Below are 18,455 nucleotides of genomic sequence, written 5' to 3' on the forward strand. Positions count from 1 at the left end.
AGAAGAATTTGTAAAACCGTGGAAATTTTATTCGAAATTTCAGCTCGTTTACGGCTTGAATGTTAATTACCAGCGTTGTTAACGAACGACTGCGTGATCTGTATCGCATACACCAATAGTTACTAATCCCAGGTATGTGATCGGTATTTTGCCTGTAGCAGGAATGTTGTTATTTCAGAGAACAAACACGAGGGATTTTATTCGTTGAAATTACGTTTATGTTACTCAAAGTGGGTTTCGCGCTGCGCGAATTAGGACTGACCGATCGCGAGGGTTTTGACAAAGGTACGAAGAATGGATGGTAAATGTTCGCTTTTGACACGTTGATATTTGGGAGAAGGATCGTGGTGAGCCTCTTTTATTCTTCTATCATTTATCCTGCGATATCGAGAGATGTTTGTCGCGAGACACCATGCGTACAAAAGAGAGATCTTTCTCAGAGTCGATGGTGCGTTACGGTTTATTTATGACGGAGATCTGAGCTTACGTGTACCCCGAATCTTATTTATAAAGCTTTTAACTTGCACCGATATCCAACGTATTCGCGACATATTGTTGAAATAAAATAAATCTCAATTTTATTTCGTTAGAAAATTATTTTGCTAAAATAATCTTATATAAATCTTCTTTCAAACTAGTAGTCTTTTTTCAGACGAAGTGACACAAGTGGTAGGGAAACAAAAAATGTTCAGGAACCGCTGTTAGGTGGAAATCAAAATACGCGCATACGTAACAAACACAAATACGCGATATTGACATATTTTTTCAACCTTTTATCTCCATTCTTCCTTTTTGCAATTATTTATTATTCTTCCTCCTGCTTCCTTTTTCGAAATATTCTCGATAAATTGAATGGAAAAAATAAACAAATGGACTGACAAAGGATTGGCTTCACGAAGGAACGAATCAAACGTCGTTCGAGTTAAATGAAAAAAGTTTCGCTCGTAGCTAAATGAAAGGGTTACTCTCTTTATTTCTTCGCCTTCGTTGAAGATAACTTTTGCAACAAAGTTCGACGTGCTACTCCAGGTTCGTAAAGGGAAATAACAGTAAGAGGTCTATAGGTTCATCTAATTTTTCCATTTGTCCCGCTGGATCGAACTTCTTCGTGTAAATGCTAACACGTGTGAACGCGAGTGCAGCTTTTTGAGAAATTGACTTGGACAACGAAACGCGAATGTTCTTTGTTAAGAAACAATCCATTTTCTTCTTTTTTTTTTCAGTATTATCCCGAGACAATTTTTAAGCATCCACAAAACCATTTTTGACCATGAATTATAGCGATGAGATTTATAATGAAAATTAACCGTCGAATAAACTTTACCGACAATTTCATTCTTCTCTACAGCCGCTAAATCTCATGACCGAAAATTCCCGCACATTTCAAAATGAAAATAACTCTTCTCTTTAGATCGCAAATAAACACAGGCAACGGAAGGATTTCCATAAACTTTACCGCTAATTTCGCGACAATCGCGAAAGGAAATTAATTATTTTTCATCGAAACAACCAGCTGTCCTCGAAATTTGCAATTAAACTCGAGCAAAAATTCTACCATTTCGTTATTATTGCCCGCGGGCTAACGAATGAACTACTAACGAGCTGATACTAAATTAACTCATTGTTATTCCTTTCGCATGAAAGTTACGTTTCCTGTATAACTATCTCTCTGTCATCGGGATACAGAGAAATTCTAACCACGGACGTATTCGTGTCAGTTATGATCAGCGACCTTTCATCCTTAATGTATTCCAAAGCAGACTCGCGCAACAAATTTGCGCACCCCCTCATCGAGGATCCTGTCGATTCCCATGGAATCTCGAATCATCTTATCCTTCGAATAACGTTCCTGTTGCTTCTCGTCGGACAGACTTCCCTAAAGTTTAATGGACAATTTGTGTCGGAGGAAGGCAATCTTAATTCTTTCATCCCGTTAAACTGGCGCTGCTGATGCTGCCAGAGCCAAGAACCGATCGTCGGCTTCGACGAATCGTAGGCCAATAACAGACGAATCTCCGGACTCGTGCAGAATTACCAAGCCCCGTGTCTATCTTCCGGAAACGTGGCTAACTCGATTTTCTAACTTCGTCCTATCGCGAAAGGAGGCTCACGTGTCGCGTTTCCCAGGCTCAGGGTGGCTTGAGTTATGCCCCGGAAACGGAAGTGGCAGCTGGCGGACTCGTTAGGGCAGAAGATTAACGCGAAAAGGAACATTTGCACTTCCTCACTCCGGTAGAGGGTGAAGGAAGAAGAAAGGAAGAAGAAAGCAAGGAGACTTTGATCGATGCTACCCACGAGGGTTTAATCACGATTAAATTTTGACGAGCCACTCGAATTCCCACCACGGATCCATCTGTAAAACTGGCTGTAACGAGTGGTCTCGTTACGTTAACAGGCATTTGTATTCCGACAGCGAGGAATGCTAGCACTTGCATCTTTTACAGAATCGTTTCGTCGGTTATTTATCGCGTTCGTTAAGACAGGTTTCAATGAAAATGCATTTTTCATACGAGCTCCTGCTCGGAAAACTTCAACCTCGACCTGCTTCCGTTGTCAAAGGCAATTATCGATCGAGCAACGAGGATGGATCTTCCTGGTCGAATTGCATCTCGAGATCAGGAGTCTCGTTTCGGTATGCAGTGTTTAACTCGATGAAGAGCCGTTGCATCCTGTGGGATTTGTACAGAGACTCACTGCTTTCGGATTATATACACGGCAAACACGTACGTTTGAACTTTCAGAACGCGAGCGTGAAAATTAAACGCGAACTTTTTTTCCATGTAATTTAGAAAATTCGAGAAAAATAGTTATAGCGTCGTAACGAAAGTTGCGATAATTTTTCGCGTGAGAAAAAGTGGTTTGGGGCGAAAGGTTTGCCTCGGTATGAAAGGGTCTTTATTATTTTCCAAATTCCACCGCATTTTACCAAGGGACGCGGGTTATTTACTTTTCAAACGAGAATTTATGCCCCTGGGCTTTCGGCTTTTTCGCTGTCTCAAAAAGATTCGACTGAAAATTAACCTTGAACCTCTGTTTGGAGAGGATAACCGTGGCAACGGTTCGGTTGCTTTAAAGCTGGGGCAAAAAAATCGCCCTGTTCCCTCTTCCCCGTCGCGATCGATCGAACTGGCTCTTCTTAGGCAACGCAAACACGAAAGTTGCCACCCAAGATATCGTGTTGCCGCAAGTTTGCTTTTGCATGGCGTTCAACTAAAAGTTACACACAATCAAGGAAATTAATACACCGGCTGAACCCCTTTCCCTTTCCGACCCGCGCTATTCTGCTTGCACAGGCGGTGACTCGTGTTCCAGCTGCAGTAGTATAGCTACATTATGATCAGACGTGCGGTTGGCACTAAACCAGCAAACCGGTCCAAACGATTGGATATTTTATTTTCGCCATCGATGCAATCGTGACGTTACTCTCGATAAGACTGATATTTAATGATAACATTATAATATAGGATATTATATATCAGGTCATCCCATAAGCTCGTTCCGCGGTGCTATTAACATTCTTCGCCGCATTTCTTAAATTATATTGATGAATGCCTTTGCCAATGAAATAGGAAGAAATCGTAGAACAAAAGAGCGACTACATTTTTTCGTAATATTTAAAAGTTTATTCGACATAGAATTTTAAATAGTAAAAGTTAAAACCGGCACGAACTTATACTGATTTTTAATGATAACGTAATAATATACGATATTATATATCAAGTGATCCCATAAGCTCGTTCTGCGACGCTATTTACATTTTTCGTCGCATTTTATAAACTACATCGATGATTAACGTCTTTGCCATCGAAATAGGAAGAAATCGTAGAATAAAAGCAGGAAAAATATATTTTCGTAATACTTAAAGGTTTATTTGACAAAGAATTTTAAATAGTAAAAGTTAAAACTGGCACGAACTTATGGGGTGACCTGATACATTAGGTTCACTTTCGTTTTGCGATTCAAGTTCCACCCAGTTGAATATTTTATGACTCAGAAAGACTGTGGCTGAGAGATAATGGTTGATTAATTACATCGTTGATGAGTAATGGCGAGTATACGGTAAAATGTGACTCTTCCTCTATGATTTTTCATTTTTCAGCCAGTTTCTTGACTCGAAGAAATTCTTCGTGGTCTTTTAGAAATTCGCGGTTCAATTATGTTAAATCAATTAATTGATTTAACTAATTCAATTATGTATAAATAAATACTGCGCTTTCTTCGCGCGGAGTGAAATATCACGAATCCTACAGTTGTTTGCGTCATTATTATACTTCCTCTTTTACAACCTTCGGTTAACCTATGAAGGCTATTATAAATATCACCCCAAGTTCAGTTTTATCACGTTTATAACAAAGTAGCAGCGATGTACATACAATGATCTGTTCCGTGATAACGTTGACGAGTACTCGCTAAATTAGTATTTCCATTACTGACGTTTTTTAACGATCGAATGAAATGTCCATAAAATAAAATTTCACTCGAAGATTAAAATTACGGTGCTACGAGTGAAAGAAGCGATATATCTGAAAAACAACTCGGAGTATAAAATTACGGTCTTCAAAAAATTTTGAGGAATATCCGTGTTTCTACGGAATTAATAATTAAATCCGTCGATCGATGTGTTCCATCTGAATGCTCGTGCATTCGTGACACGTCCCTCTCGAACCGAACGATTCCTCACTCTCATGTTTGCTTATATGATGTAAAGGTTCGCCCTAAATTACCCCGTATCTACGATCGTGGCAATTGCGTTGAATTATAAACCTTCCTGAGACGCGATACTAATCGCGAACCGCATGGAATAAATCTTGTAAACACTATTTAAAACGTCTACGGCCTGCTACGAGCGCAAACAGATCCCTCGATGATACCGACCCCTTGTAATATCCGCTTATCAGATCATTTTCGACTCAAACGACAGTCCCTGGAAGACTCGATGAAAGTTTCAGTATCGCGAGAAAATTCGGAAGGCCTCGAGCTGTCCGTGACACCGCTACCTTTCCTTTGTTTTCTCTCGACTTTTCCACGATCTTTTTCACCGACTTTCTCTCTCTGTATTTTCCATAATTTCTCACCCCAATTTCTTCTTTTTTCGCGTATTCTCAGATTTATCTCCGGATTCGTCTCGCGTCCGGTCGACGAGACAGGATTGAATAACAAGTGGCGTCCAAGGGTCCGTTTACAACCCGAGAGAAGACAAGTAAGTTGCTCTTTTCTTTTTCCTCGCTTGCTTACCATCGTAAAAAAAAGACGCGCGTTCTCTCGTGCGAACTGCTCGAGAATGGAGTGAAAGTGCTTCTGTCTGACACAACAGCGATGTCAATAAATGACAGCCGGTTCGTGCTTGCGCAAGTTTTTTCCATCCCTGTTTCGTGGAACGGCTATCACGCGATCTAGTTCAAGGGAATTCGTGAAGGAATTACGAAACTTTTTCTTCGCTTCTGCCTGCTTTCCCCGTTGTTGTTCAAGACATAGTCGGGAAAGAGAGAAAGAATTTCAATTAACTTAGCAGCTTCATTAGCCCGTCGCGAAGTGGGACGAATTCGAAAAAGAGATCTTGGCTGGAGCAGCTAATATTCTCACATATTAGCCGAGGCTACAGGCAACACGCTTCCCCTGACGCGATTAATCAAACGAAACATCGCTTCCTGCCGCGGCACACTTTAAATTGACTTTTCACCAGGATGAAAATTTCAATTTCCCCTTCGTTTATATCACACACACGCATAAATCTCCATCTAAATCTCTATCATCCCTCTGCGTATACGCTCGAGGACGACGCGTGTTCGTGGAATCGAGTAATTAATCATCGAAACGAGACGTTAGCCCAACGACTTGGTATTATTTTGCAAAACTACCCCTGGAGAAAACGACGACGCTTTACGCTCTGTCGGATAACCTCGAAGAATTTCGCTGAATCTCGTTGTCACCTCTGCTTCGCACTCGAATCATCGCGGCCATTTTGTCGGAATTACCTGGTTCGTGGTTTCCCAGCGGAGACGTCACCGAATCGGTCGCTTATGGTTTCCATCTCGATGCGTGCGAAGTTTAATCCAAGTGTTATCGAAAACGCGTCTATCGACAGGAAATTGCCCCGAATTGGATTGTATCCGACGAACGCGTCTGTCATTTTGTCGACAGCTTTATGGCGACATCGCGATAGAGAAAAGAATCCTCCGTTTCTCAGAAAATCTTTGATATTTCGCGTATAAATATCGCTGAAAGTCCACGCGATGTTATTAATAGTTAGTGACATCTCGAGATGATGGCTAACTCTAATTCTTGGCTGCCATCGGTGTAGCCGTTTGTTAGAACTCTTTTAGAAATAGGAAATTTGCGTGTGCTAATTATCGCGCGTTAGCGAACAGATTATCCGCGGAGATGCAACATCGCAACATCGTGACATTGCGACAGAAAAAAGAGTCCTCCGTTTCTCAGAAAATCTTTGATATTTCGCGTATAAATATCGCTGGAAGTCCACGCGGTGTTATTAATAGCTGGCAACATCTAGAAATGATGGCTAACTCTAATTCTTGGCTGCCATCGGTGTAGCCGTTTGTTAAAACTCTTTGAGGAATAGGAAATTTGCGTGTGCTAATTATCACGCGTTAGCGAACAGATTATCCGCAGAGACGTGACATCGCGACATCGTGACAGAAAAAAGAGTCCTCCGTTTCTCAGAAAATCTTTGATATTTCACGTTTAAATATCGCTGAAAGTCCACGCGATGTTATTAACACGTTCCATGCCACGTGTACCATTTATGGAACACGTTAAGCTTACGAACAAGTCAGGCAAAAATGGCTTGGCACGGAACGTGTTAATGACTGGCGACATCTAGAGATGATGGCTAACTCTAATTTTTGGCTGCCATCAGTGTAGCCGTTTGTTAAAACTCTTTGCGGAATAGGAAGTTTGCGTGCGCTAATTATCGCATATTAGCGAACAGATTATCCGCAGAGACGTGACATCGCGACATCGTGATAGAGAAAAGAGTCCTCTGCTTCTGAGAAAATCTTTGATATTTCACGTTTAAATATCGCTGAAAGTCCACACGGTGTTATTAATGGCTGGCAACGTCTCGAGATGACGGTTAATTCTTGGCTGCCATCGGTGTAGCCGTTTGTTAGAACTCTTTGAGGAATAGGAAGTTTGCGTGTGCTAATTATCGCGCGTTAGCGAGTAGATTATCCGTGGAGACTTTGATTAGGATCCTGCTTGCCGTGAGCGGATGTAAGTTTGACGTTGGCTGACGAAGATGTATACGCTTCGGGGTAAAAATTCAGGACAAGATCAGCTTGACGATAGCGAATAGCGACTTTGTCAGATCTCTCGGTAATCCCAGAGTTAATTTTCAGCTACAAGTAATAATTCTCTTCGTTTTGTCTGGGTTTCGCCTTAAAATGTTCTCGAGAGTAATAGAATCGTTTGATGATATTTTTAGACATTTTTCGGTTCCGTGGAACACCTAATGACGAACTTTTGAAAAAGATCTTTGACCTTAGACTTTGAAGTACGTATGCAAGTATGTTCACTCGATATGTTTAGTCACGTAGTAGGGAGCTATCCGCTTTAAATACTCGTTGCTCTGCGACGACAGGTATCTGCATGAATATAAGCAAGGAATAATGATGGAGGACTTCCGAAACAATTAATTGCGTGTCTTTGTGAGATAAAATTTAAATTATGAAAATACATTTTACCGATGAGCGTATCTATCACGTTTAATTTGTTGGCTTTGTTCGCCGGCGAGGAAGATTGATAATAATTTCGGTATTAATTTAAACATGATAATATTTGAATTAATAGAATGACAATTAACGAAACCTCGTTGTTTATTTATAATCATTTATCTCGCTATAATGTTCACAATTCTGAAATTGTATGGTATATTACGTTCGTGCGATTTTATATGTCTCCTATCATAATTCACACGAAAATTCTTTGTATTAATCTCGGATCACTTTCAATCGATTAGTCCACTTGGATTCTTCTCAATCTTTCTCAATCGCGTTAGAGAAAGTTTCTGTTTCTCTGCTAAAAAACAATTCTCATGAAGGAAAAGTCACGAAAACTATTTCTTTCTAGCCGTGGTGAAATGTCACGGCATGGAAGCCAGGTGTTTCATAAATCCTGACCTTAACAAAGTGCTGGAACGTGTTCCGTTTTGACTATCCTTCAAGCAGAACCCGGCGTCCAACGAGAACGATGAAGTTCCTCGAGGAAGTCGAACGATGATACCGTGGAAAAAGGAGGAAACCCGTGAAGAAGCATTTGAACAAGTAATAAAATTCAGACTTTTCTCACTTTCGAGATTTCATATTACTTTTCCGGCAGGCTGCCTCTCTTTAATGCAGAACACGATACCTTGATACTTACGTGAACTGCGCTGAATGATGAATCACCTTTCATTTCACCGTATCTCAAAAGCATCAGGGCGGAATTTGTATTTATTAAAGCTCTACACGAAACGTCATTAGCCTATTTCTTATCCACGTGCATATTTTTCTACGTTCATTAAAAATTCTTAAATATTAGAATTATAATTAGGACATTCTTTATATCGTTGTTTGCGAGAAATAAACTTCCAAAACAAGGATTCCTTTCGCTTGGGTGTTTCATGGAAACCGCAGCTCAGGAAATAACGAACGGTCTTCTAACTTGATTTTGCATTACAAAAGGACATCGACGGTCGTTCGTAGGTTATTTGGATTTATGTGGCCCATGAATTTACGATTCGCCGGTCATTTTTGGGGAACCAATGTCCGTCGTGCATCCGTACATAGACCACTAACTGTCTAGGCAGAAGCGAACAGTTTGGTCGCTACAGGCTACCTTTTCGATGGCAAACAACACCGCTGGACATCGCCCTAACTTTTATTACACCGTTGCGACCTGCTCTCTCTCTCTCTCTCCTTTTTATGCCTCCAGCTTTACTGCTCTGTTTTATCGCTACGTTTACTCTGTTATTTTCCCCAGTTACTACAAATTGCTCCTGTTTAACATTTTCCGCGTCACGAGCGTAATACCATGAATATCGAGTGAGCGTCTGTTGGCCTAAGCGAAATAGGTCTCGAGGCGGTCTAGGTTCATGCTGGCTACTTAACGTCGAGACTTTACAAAGTCTCCGAGACATGATCAAATGTGTCGACCTCCCGTGCGATCTTAAGAGAGAAATTACTATCACTTAGCCTTGCACCCACTATACTTAGTAAACTCGATATCTGAGAAATAAAGACCTATTTTTCCCTATACAAGAATAGTTCAACGAATCAGCCGAGAGGGTTGAGAATCTGAGAATTTTGAGATCTGACGATTAGAATGTTAAGCCTGGAATAGAAACGATCAACGAGGCGTCGTCTTAACAGCACGATCTTAGATACGATGCCAGAGCCAAGGTTGGTAACGCAAACAGGAGATAAATCCGTAAAACAGGAAAATAGGTTGCCGTGGATCACCTCGGAAATAAGTTCTCCGTCCCAAGGTGATGTAATAGCATTTGTGACGGCATCTCTCCCGGTTCTCGACGGATTTCCCGTCAATCCGCGTTCCCGTAAGTTCTCAACTATCAACTAATATCTCCCGTAAGACCTCCGAAGTAACATCGAATAACCTGGAAAATTCGAATCTCTTATCCGTCGTCTCTCTTATCGGCGCCGATTAACAAGCTTTTACCCCTCGCTTCCGGTTACCGAGGTAATTACAACGGAAATTAAGAAGGCACTAAGTCAGATAATAAAGTAGAAACGTTATCGGCGTTAGCAAAAGAAAAAGAGGTCTGTTAAACGATCGAGTCGTTGTTCGCAGCCTTTCAGAAATGCGACCCACGATCTCGAATCAGCGAAAGTCCCTTTTAATTCCCATTTCAGCTCGTTAATTCCCGACAAATTGGCTGTTCGTCGGAGACAGCGGAGAAAAAATAGCCAGTCTTCCCGAGGGAAGAACAGTGGCAATTATCCGGCCCACTAACGGCGCGACTATTTCCGTTGTCGACGAGATAACAGCAAGAAGTTCTATTCTAGTCCTCGCTGGGTTGTTGTCCTTCGAATTCGAAACGTCGGATAATTGAACGCGTAATTCGAAACAATTATAAACGTCGGATAATTGAACGTGTAATTCGAAACAATTATAAATATCGCGGATAATTAAACGCGTAAAAATCGAACGAATCTGATCGCACTCGCATCGTCCGATCAAATGAATCCTTTCAATCTTTTTCGTTTCACGACCGATGGAACCGCGAGATTTCGGAGGAACGGAGAGAGAGAAATTTAAAAGTCGAAACCGAGGCGAAATCTCCGTTCATGTGCAGACTCGTGGGGCGATTTCGAGAGAGGAGATGCTTACCGGTGTCTGATAAAGTTACGAACTCGACGCCAAGCTGATTTGCGATCCGCAGCCTCGTAGAAGTTTATTGGGTCGGGAGAATTAACTGGCTCCCGGTTGAACCGGCGTTCGCTGAATTTCGCGCCGTTGGACCTATTACACCGAGGTCGTCGATCCAATGCCTCAACGGGTCAACGGATTTTTTTCACGCGACCCTGTCGATCCCTTGTTACCTTGGGAATCAATCGAGCGTACAGGCTGATTCAACCTTCGTGCAGAAAAACTCCTCGGTTTAACAGGCAACTCGGTTTAACAACCGTTCGAAACGCAGTTAGACAGATATTCGTGGAATATCGGGTTACGTTGGATTCATGTTTAATAACAAAATAATACTATCGATGTTTGTCTAGAAAAACTCGCGGCTATTTCGGATTATATTCTATAACGAAATGGTAAAATTATTACGTACACGTTGGTTTAACTTCTTTGTAAAAAAATTCGCGACTAGAGAAACAGATGTTGGATCACTTGGGATTATTTAACCCTTTGCACTCCGAACAATGTTCGCCGAAGATGTAGATGGTCGCGTTCTTTTTATATATCTTAGTAATTTTACTATGTCTTGACTTCATTTCTTCTGCCTTTGCCAGAGAAAACATCACGGAAACATAGATTTCTCAAAAAGTTGTGCTGGAATAAGTTATTATTTAATTTTTTTATTACTATTCTTAATCACTAATAAACTTCAATGCCCCCTGAGAGGGGACAGCGGAGTGCAAAGGTTTAAATATTCGATTAACATTTAGACACGTCGAATAGTTGATCAATCTTAGACATACCCCTGTAACTCGCTCTTTCTTCTCTACTCTAGTTTCTCCATTTTCTGTCTAGCTCGATGATGCGATATTTATCGAAATAAGGAACTTGTTATCCGAAAATTAAATCCGAGAACACGACGAAGAGTATGGAAACGCCAAAACTGAGTGATCCTATAGAGGAGAACTATAGTTATAGCGGAAGCTTTCGAGATTGAAGCTTGCCAGACGTCCTCTCTGTACTACTCTCTTGGACCGTCCTGTTCCGCGCCTCTGGTGAAATATTCGAGTCGAGTGTCGGCGACAGCTATTCCGGCCTGTACCCGTTTCTAGAGAGAATGGGCCAGGTCTAGTCGTACCAAGGTGCTGACTGTGGTGTTGGACGACTACGACGAGTACCAGAAGCAAGCTTTCGATCTTCCTCGAAGCACTCCTTGCCGATTTCAACGTCTCTGTCAGATTGGTCAGCTTGAAACACCTGATTGCCTTGAGGTACGAAGAACATGAAACGCGATTATCGAACGATAGAAACCGAGAGTTGCGTGTTGCTGTTGTTCACGAACGTGGACCATCTCAGAGGACATCCTAAGTTCGCCGCATTTGGTCTCGTTCTGGCATCCGGAGAACTTGTACATCCTCCGAGAGATAAGGCCAAGGCTTCACCGACCTGCTCGAGTACGAAAGATTCTGCAAGTGGGCGTTCGAGAGGCTCTGGAGATTCAGAAGGGTTTACAGAATCCTGCTGTTCGTTCGCGATAAGGTAATTCGTTACGACCCTTTCGATTATGCCGGTCGTCACTCGAAGTATCGCGTCAACTGCGACTGGTACTGACGTCCCAAGGCGAACGAAGATTTTTTGATGGTTCAACCAACCGAACTCCACGGACGTGTCCGACTTCTTCGACAAGGACAGAAGGAGACTTCGAACTTTGTCCGTTGAAGATATCCATCTTCGAGTCGACCACTATGTCCCTCGAAGGAGGACAATTTTCCGGGTTAGATTATAAATATCTCGAAGAGGTTTGCCGAGCGATGAACGTGACGCCCGTGTTCATCAGGTCGAAAGATAAATACGGATGGAGATTACGGAGTGTTTCTACGGATCCATCGGCCATTTGGTCTACGAATTCGCCGACGTGTCGTTCAAATCAATTCTTCATCAAAGACTATTTCACCAGGCAAATAGATTTCACCACGTCGATTACCAACGATAAATTGTGCGTCCTCGTTCCCAAAGCGCGGCGCCGATACCCGATTGCCTGGTGATCGTGAAGATCTTCACGGGTGAAGCTTGGCTGGTGGTGTTAACCTCCCACTTCGTCATCTCGATGATTTACACGATTCTGAAGAGCAAGCGGAACCGTCGGATCGTGGAAGCTGTTCGGAAAAGCGGAAGAGCGTTTTTCTGCTGCGAGTTGACGCGGTTGATACGTATCGAGTTGAAGATCGAAATGACGTCGCGAGGAAGATCGTACCGGAAATAATCGAGGGAGAGACAGAAATAGCAACTTGAACAAGTAGGTATAATCGATCGAGTTCAAAACTCCGAGTTCCGAAATATTCCGATTTCCAAATAGCAAATAGGACGAAAAATAGAAAAATAGCACGTTCGGATTCGATTTAACGTCGATATTACTCGATGCGATTCGAAACGAACTTACAAAGAATTTCAGAGATTTACAATTAGATTTAGCAGATTTACGTCAGATTGGAAGTTATTAAAAGCAAATATATTTTTTTCGCATAAACCATTCTCTGTAGGATTCGATTCTCGCAAGATTTCGGGAAAAACCCGCTTTGGGTGTTGAACAATATTTTGCCTGCGTATCGACGAGCCATTGTTTGAATAAAATATGAGTTTATACGAAGTACGTGGGGAAGAGATATATGATGGAATTAATACGGATGAAATTGGATCGAGCTCTTATCAATTGAAAGAACGTATAAAGTGGTCGCGAAAATTGCGCATTTGCACTTGATTTCCAGTTTGTGTAACTTATATTATGTCCTAATAAATACCGAAATTCGCGGGTCCTTTGAAAAGAGGATCATTTTCCAGAATCGCGTTTCCGGATAGTCAGAGTTAAAAATATCCTTATAAAGTCTATCCGGTCGATATCGTGCAGTCTCTGCCATTGATATGGAACGATGAAAAAATACAAAAGAAAATAGCGAAGCTTTGAGCGAGTATAATATTTTGGCCATTAATACATTACATGTTAAAACATAGCATCTCTGAATTTAGCATAGATAGCATCAGCAAAGCGAGTTCATTGAAACTGTCCAGCTACTGCACTCAAGTTTAATATAATTCCCTATGGCCAAGCGGGAACCGATAGGAAAGCTGTGAAAGGGGGTTGATGAATACACAACCCTTCACGTGTTCAAGCACAAATGGAGGAGCGAATTAATCATGCACGTTAGTCCGGCTAATTAAACATAATCTGTTTGCTTTCGGGTTTCCACGAAACTCGTTACTTAACGTCATCGGTTAAAGGAGAATATGCAAGCACGCGAAAAACGTATCAAAGATCGCGAAACAATATCAAAGAGAGTATTACAGAACGATATATACGAGAACGATTTATCTCGAGTTGGTTCGTTTCATTTTGCTGACAGAGTATACCAGCTCGGAAGACACGGGAGAAATTGGCTCGACGAAAACGGAGATGGGCCGTACGAAGAGAATCGACCACGTCTTTTTTCACCCATCTCGCGTCACCTAGGGAAATACTTGTCGAAGGTGGTATTCCAACTGATGCAACCCTTTCAGCTGAGTCAACCCTGGTTCCCGGAGAGAGGTTGTTGATGATGTGCAGCTTGCTACTCAGTCTGATCCTCAATGGGGTAATCACCGTCTCAGCTTGCGTCCAGCTTCAGCAAGAGGATGTACTACGAGGACATCGACACTTTGGAGCAGTTGGAGAGAAAGCGGTAATTTTTCCCGTTTCGGATCATTTATCGTGACTTTTATTTACGTGACTTTCGTAGTCGGATGTACAGGGTGCTTTTCGAGTTCGCAGGTCTCGCGATCTTAACGGACGCAAGGGACGTCCATAGACGACGCGTTGTCCGACAGTACGAGTCCGTTGATCAAACGGCTTCGGATGAGACTGCAATTCGCCAACAGTTCGGAAATCAACAGGAGATTATTTTTAGCGAAGGATGCCGGGTATCTTCATCGAATTCACCACGTTGCCGTTGAGGTATAACGAGTATCAAAGGGAAAGACTGACATGTTAGTCAGGGAGTGCCCGAAGGAGTATATCATAGCTAACGTAATACACCCAAAGGTTTGCATAGCAAGTTGTTCGAAATTATCGATCATTCTTCTTCCTCTTCCCTATCACGCGTGTTAGGTCTTAAGTTTTAGTATTTGGAACATTCGTAGAATTTAAGTAGCTACTTTTCGTTACGAGATGTTGATCGATGGAAACATTTGGAGACCACCATGTGTCATTGCCAAAGGGTTAGCTCGTTAATAACCCAGTGCCTATCACCCAATTCGGTTATTCCTTCAATCTTTCTTCCCTTCATTGAATCTTTATCGCGACTCTTATCACGCGTGTTAAATCAGTCTTTGGAACATTCGTAGAATTGAAGTAGCTACTGTTCGTTACGAGATGTTGATCGACGGAAACATTTGGAGACCAACATGTGTCATAACCAAAGGGTTAACTCGTTAATCACCCAGTGTCTAATCACCCAATTCGTATTTTGTATAATTATTCCTTCATCTTTTACTCCCTTCATCGAACCTTTATCGCGACTCTTATCACGCGTGTTAAATTAGTCTTTGAAACATTCGTAGAATTGAAGTAGCTACTTTAATTACGAGATGTTGATCGACGGAAACATTCGGAGAGCTACACGTTCGTAGCCAAAGGTTAACTCGTTAATCACCCAGTGTCTAATCACCCAATTCGTATTCTGTATTGCTATTCCTTTCATCTGTGCTCCCTTCGCCGTATTAAAGCCTCTGTATCTCGCTGCTTCTAATCCACCCTCTGGTTATCCTAGCTTCTCTACTCGCTTCATAGATCAAACGTACGCTTGAAAATGGAAGAACCAAGCACAGTCTGTTTATCTCAGAGCTTCTAACTGCGAAGGCAAACGCTGTTCCAGGATCCCCGTTCGGTGGCCGTATAAACAGCATCCTTGACAGGTTGAACAACGGCGGTTTCTACAAGAAATGGTTCCAGAACACGTACCAGTCGCAGGAACGCGCGACACGGGCCCATCACGAGTCCACGATGCAACGGAACATCACGATCCGCCATTTGTTTATCCCCTTCGGGATATTGTACGTAGGTCTGACGACCAGCGTTGCTCGTATTTGTCCACGAATACCGGCGAAAGAACGTTGGGTAACTTGGCCGGGTCCAAATGGTTGAACATGTAGAATCGAGGCGATGGTAACCACCGTGGAAATTGCTCTGTTTTTCTCTGGTCTCGTATCACTGTTTTGCTCGATGACCAGGCATGAAACAAATGGGACGAATAGCACGCGAAGAAGTCCCGAAAGAAGACTCGATTCGTTTCTTGTTCGAGACGTAATTGCGTCTTGGTTGTATTTTAGGCTCTTTTTCGAACCTTTTCTTGATGATATCATAAGAAAATGTTGCGTCGGAATGAGTGAGTATCCGTTATATAGAAATTTTTATGGTAATGAAATATACAGAAATACACGTGTATACCTGGTTTAACGCTAGAACTACCGAATTTGTGAAAATAAGTTGACTTAAATTTTTTACTTCTATTTCTGACGTTTTGAATTTTTCATAGAATTAACTTTGATTTTTTTCCTGCTTTAATATTGTAATAATAAATATTTTATGTCATATTTAAGAACACATTTCAGCTCGGAGTTTCTAATGTTAACGATACGTTTCATTTATTCAGACGAATATTTATGTAATTATATTTATATTATAATTTCTTTTTTTTCCGCGTAATTATATTTCGTTTAAGTACTTATATCGAAGAACATTAAGGATTATACCTCAAATTACTTCGAAACCTTTCAAGGCATAATCGATTCTTCTTCTTTTGGGTTCAGCCGATCGTTGAAATTTCTATGAAAAGGAGTCTATCGTGGAATTTATCAGACGCAGAAAATTCCCTCGATATTCTCTCCTTATGGAAGAGAGGACCTAACTGGGATTACATCGAGCATTGAACCGACTGTCTGGCGCTAGCATTCCTATTCTACTTCAATTTCCATTGATACCGACGTATTGAAAGTTATTTGCCCATCCCGGAGAAGATAACTCCTTTTCTTTTTTTAAATAAAACGAACCTGCTCGTTCCATATCTGAATTCGATAAACCCCTCGATGTGTTAAACCTGCTGACGGCATTTTGTAGTAATGTCTGCTTAATATTCTCTTTTAAGCCACTTTCTCCCTGTAAACTTTGCAATAAATTATACCTCGAAGTATCATTCCACTCTCGAAGTCACACTAATTAATCTTGAAAGTAATTTGCAATGGGAAGAAGAAGAAAATTACAGGTTTAATAATAAAGTTGAGTCCGAGATAAAGCGAATCACGCCTCAAGTAATTACACAAAGGGATTCACGCAACAATAAGTCCTTTGAGGGTGTTCTTTAACATTTATTAGTCGAATTTATATCTGTTCGAGGTTAAAAAATTATTCAATCCCGAAGCTAAGCCGATGAATTTTCAAAGTCAATTTCACGAAGGGAGGCAATGACAGAGTTAAGATAGGCTTGAGTGGAAGATAACGATAATTGAGTTTGATGTAATTACACGAAGGGATTCATGGAAAAATAATCCCTTTGCGGGCTTGAGACACTCATCTACGTTAATCATTCCAAGAGTAACTTCGTAAGACCTTGGTATGCAAATCAACGAGCTCGCGCGATTACACTTTTGATGCTCGAGCTCGTTGAAAGAGACTTTGGTTATTCAACGAAATCGCGGATCCATCCTTCTTAATATTCTCTCTGTTATACCTTGAACAATTTTGCGTGTATCTCTCGATAGCCGAAAGTGTTCCGAATATCATCAATTATTTCAACCCGCGATCCGTTTAACCCTCGTGCAATTTCGGAATGAAATTTCTCGGGTGTATATAAGAGTAACGCGGAAGACACGACCCGAATATCAAACTGCTTGCCTGGGGAATATTTTCAACGTCGATAGAGATACACCTAACTTTATCAGGTGTCAGATCTTGCTCCCCGCGTGTTACATATCAATTGATCCTCGCGTACGACCTTTTCTCCGCGTTCTAAAGAAGTTTCCCAGGAATCGTGTTCGATGAAAGGAAAATTTGGATTTTTCAGTTTCGATGGAAAAGATAGAGAACTAAAAATCGCGAATAGATCGATGGGAAATTTAGATTTTTCAATTGAAACTATGCAAGTAGACGTTTGGTTCTTTATAAAATTGTGAATTCTACGTAGATTCGAATAAAATCTCGGTTGATCTCTTGAATAAAATGGTGAAGAATGTAGAAAGTTTGAAATTTTGACTCTCTGTATAAGGTTAATGTTAGAACAAACAAACAAGCTGTTACAACAAAACAAGATTAGATATAGCGACGTTTGAAATATAAAGAAATACTTCGTAGCTCAAGTATACTAATTACGCAATTTTCGACCATCAGCGAAATTAAATTTTTTCTATTTTTCACAAACGGTGAAAATTCTGAAAAGGCAGAGAGGAAAATATTTATCGATCGACACCTTGTTGTAAACAGTTAGTTAATTGTCGTTGAAGCAATTAACACGCGGCAAGATTATAGAGTGGTCGGTGCATTGTAAGTGAAGGCGGCCGTAATTCCGTCCCAGCAGGAGACCATCATTGACATAATACCTAGGTTTCTACGTGAATACTAATTTGAACAGCTGCCGTGTATCCGATGGAATGCGGTCACTCGATAAATTCCGCGATGCCGGATGAATGAAAGGGATTACGCCTAAAATTCACGGAAACGTCGCGATGAATTCGTTTGATCGAAATAAACGAAATGATCATTCGTTTCACGCCGTTCACAGGGTTAATTTCCATTTCTCCGAAGCAAACCCGACTGTTTCGTTATTCGATTGAAACGTGTCACACAAAAATACCCACCACTGAGGTTCCTCGTTTTACAATCCTGGCATAATTAACGCTTCTGGTTAAATATTCGATTGAAAAGCGTTTAAAGTGCAGGCCTTGTACCAGTTCCACCAATTAGTGGCTGCCGTGTAAATGAAATTATCGTCCGCTAAAATCACCAGTGATTGCATAATATTAATTTATTCGTTTACCGGTGTTATCGGTCAAAATATTACAAGGCCGATAAA

General features: G+C 41.3%; 1 pseudogene; it reads left to right on the forward strand.

Moving 5' to 3' along the window:
* The first annotated feature begins 9,384 nt into the window (after window positions 1-9,384).
* Window positions 9,385-18,073, forward strand: LOC143220746 (uncharacterized; annotated as a pseudogene).
* The last annotated feature ends 382 nt before the right edge of the window (window positions 18,074-18,455 follow it).

This window comes from Lasioglossum baleicum, unplaced genomic scaffold (genome assembly GCF_051020765.1).
Source record: "Lasioglossum baleicum unplaced genomic scaffold, iyLasBale1 scaffold1508, whole genome shotgun sequence".
NCBI lineage: Eukaryota > Metazoa > Arthropoda > Insecta > Hymenoptera > Halictidae > Lasioglossum > Lasioglossum baleicum.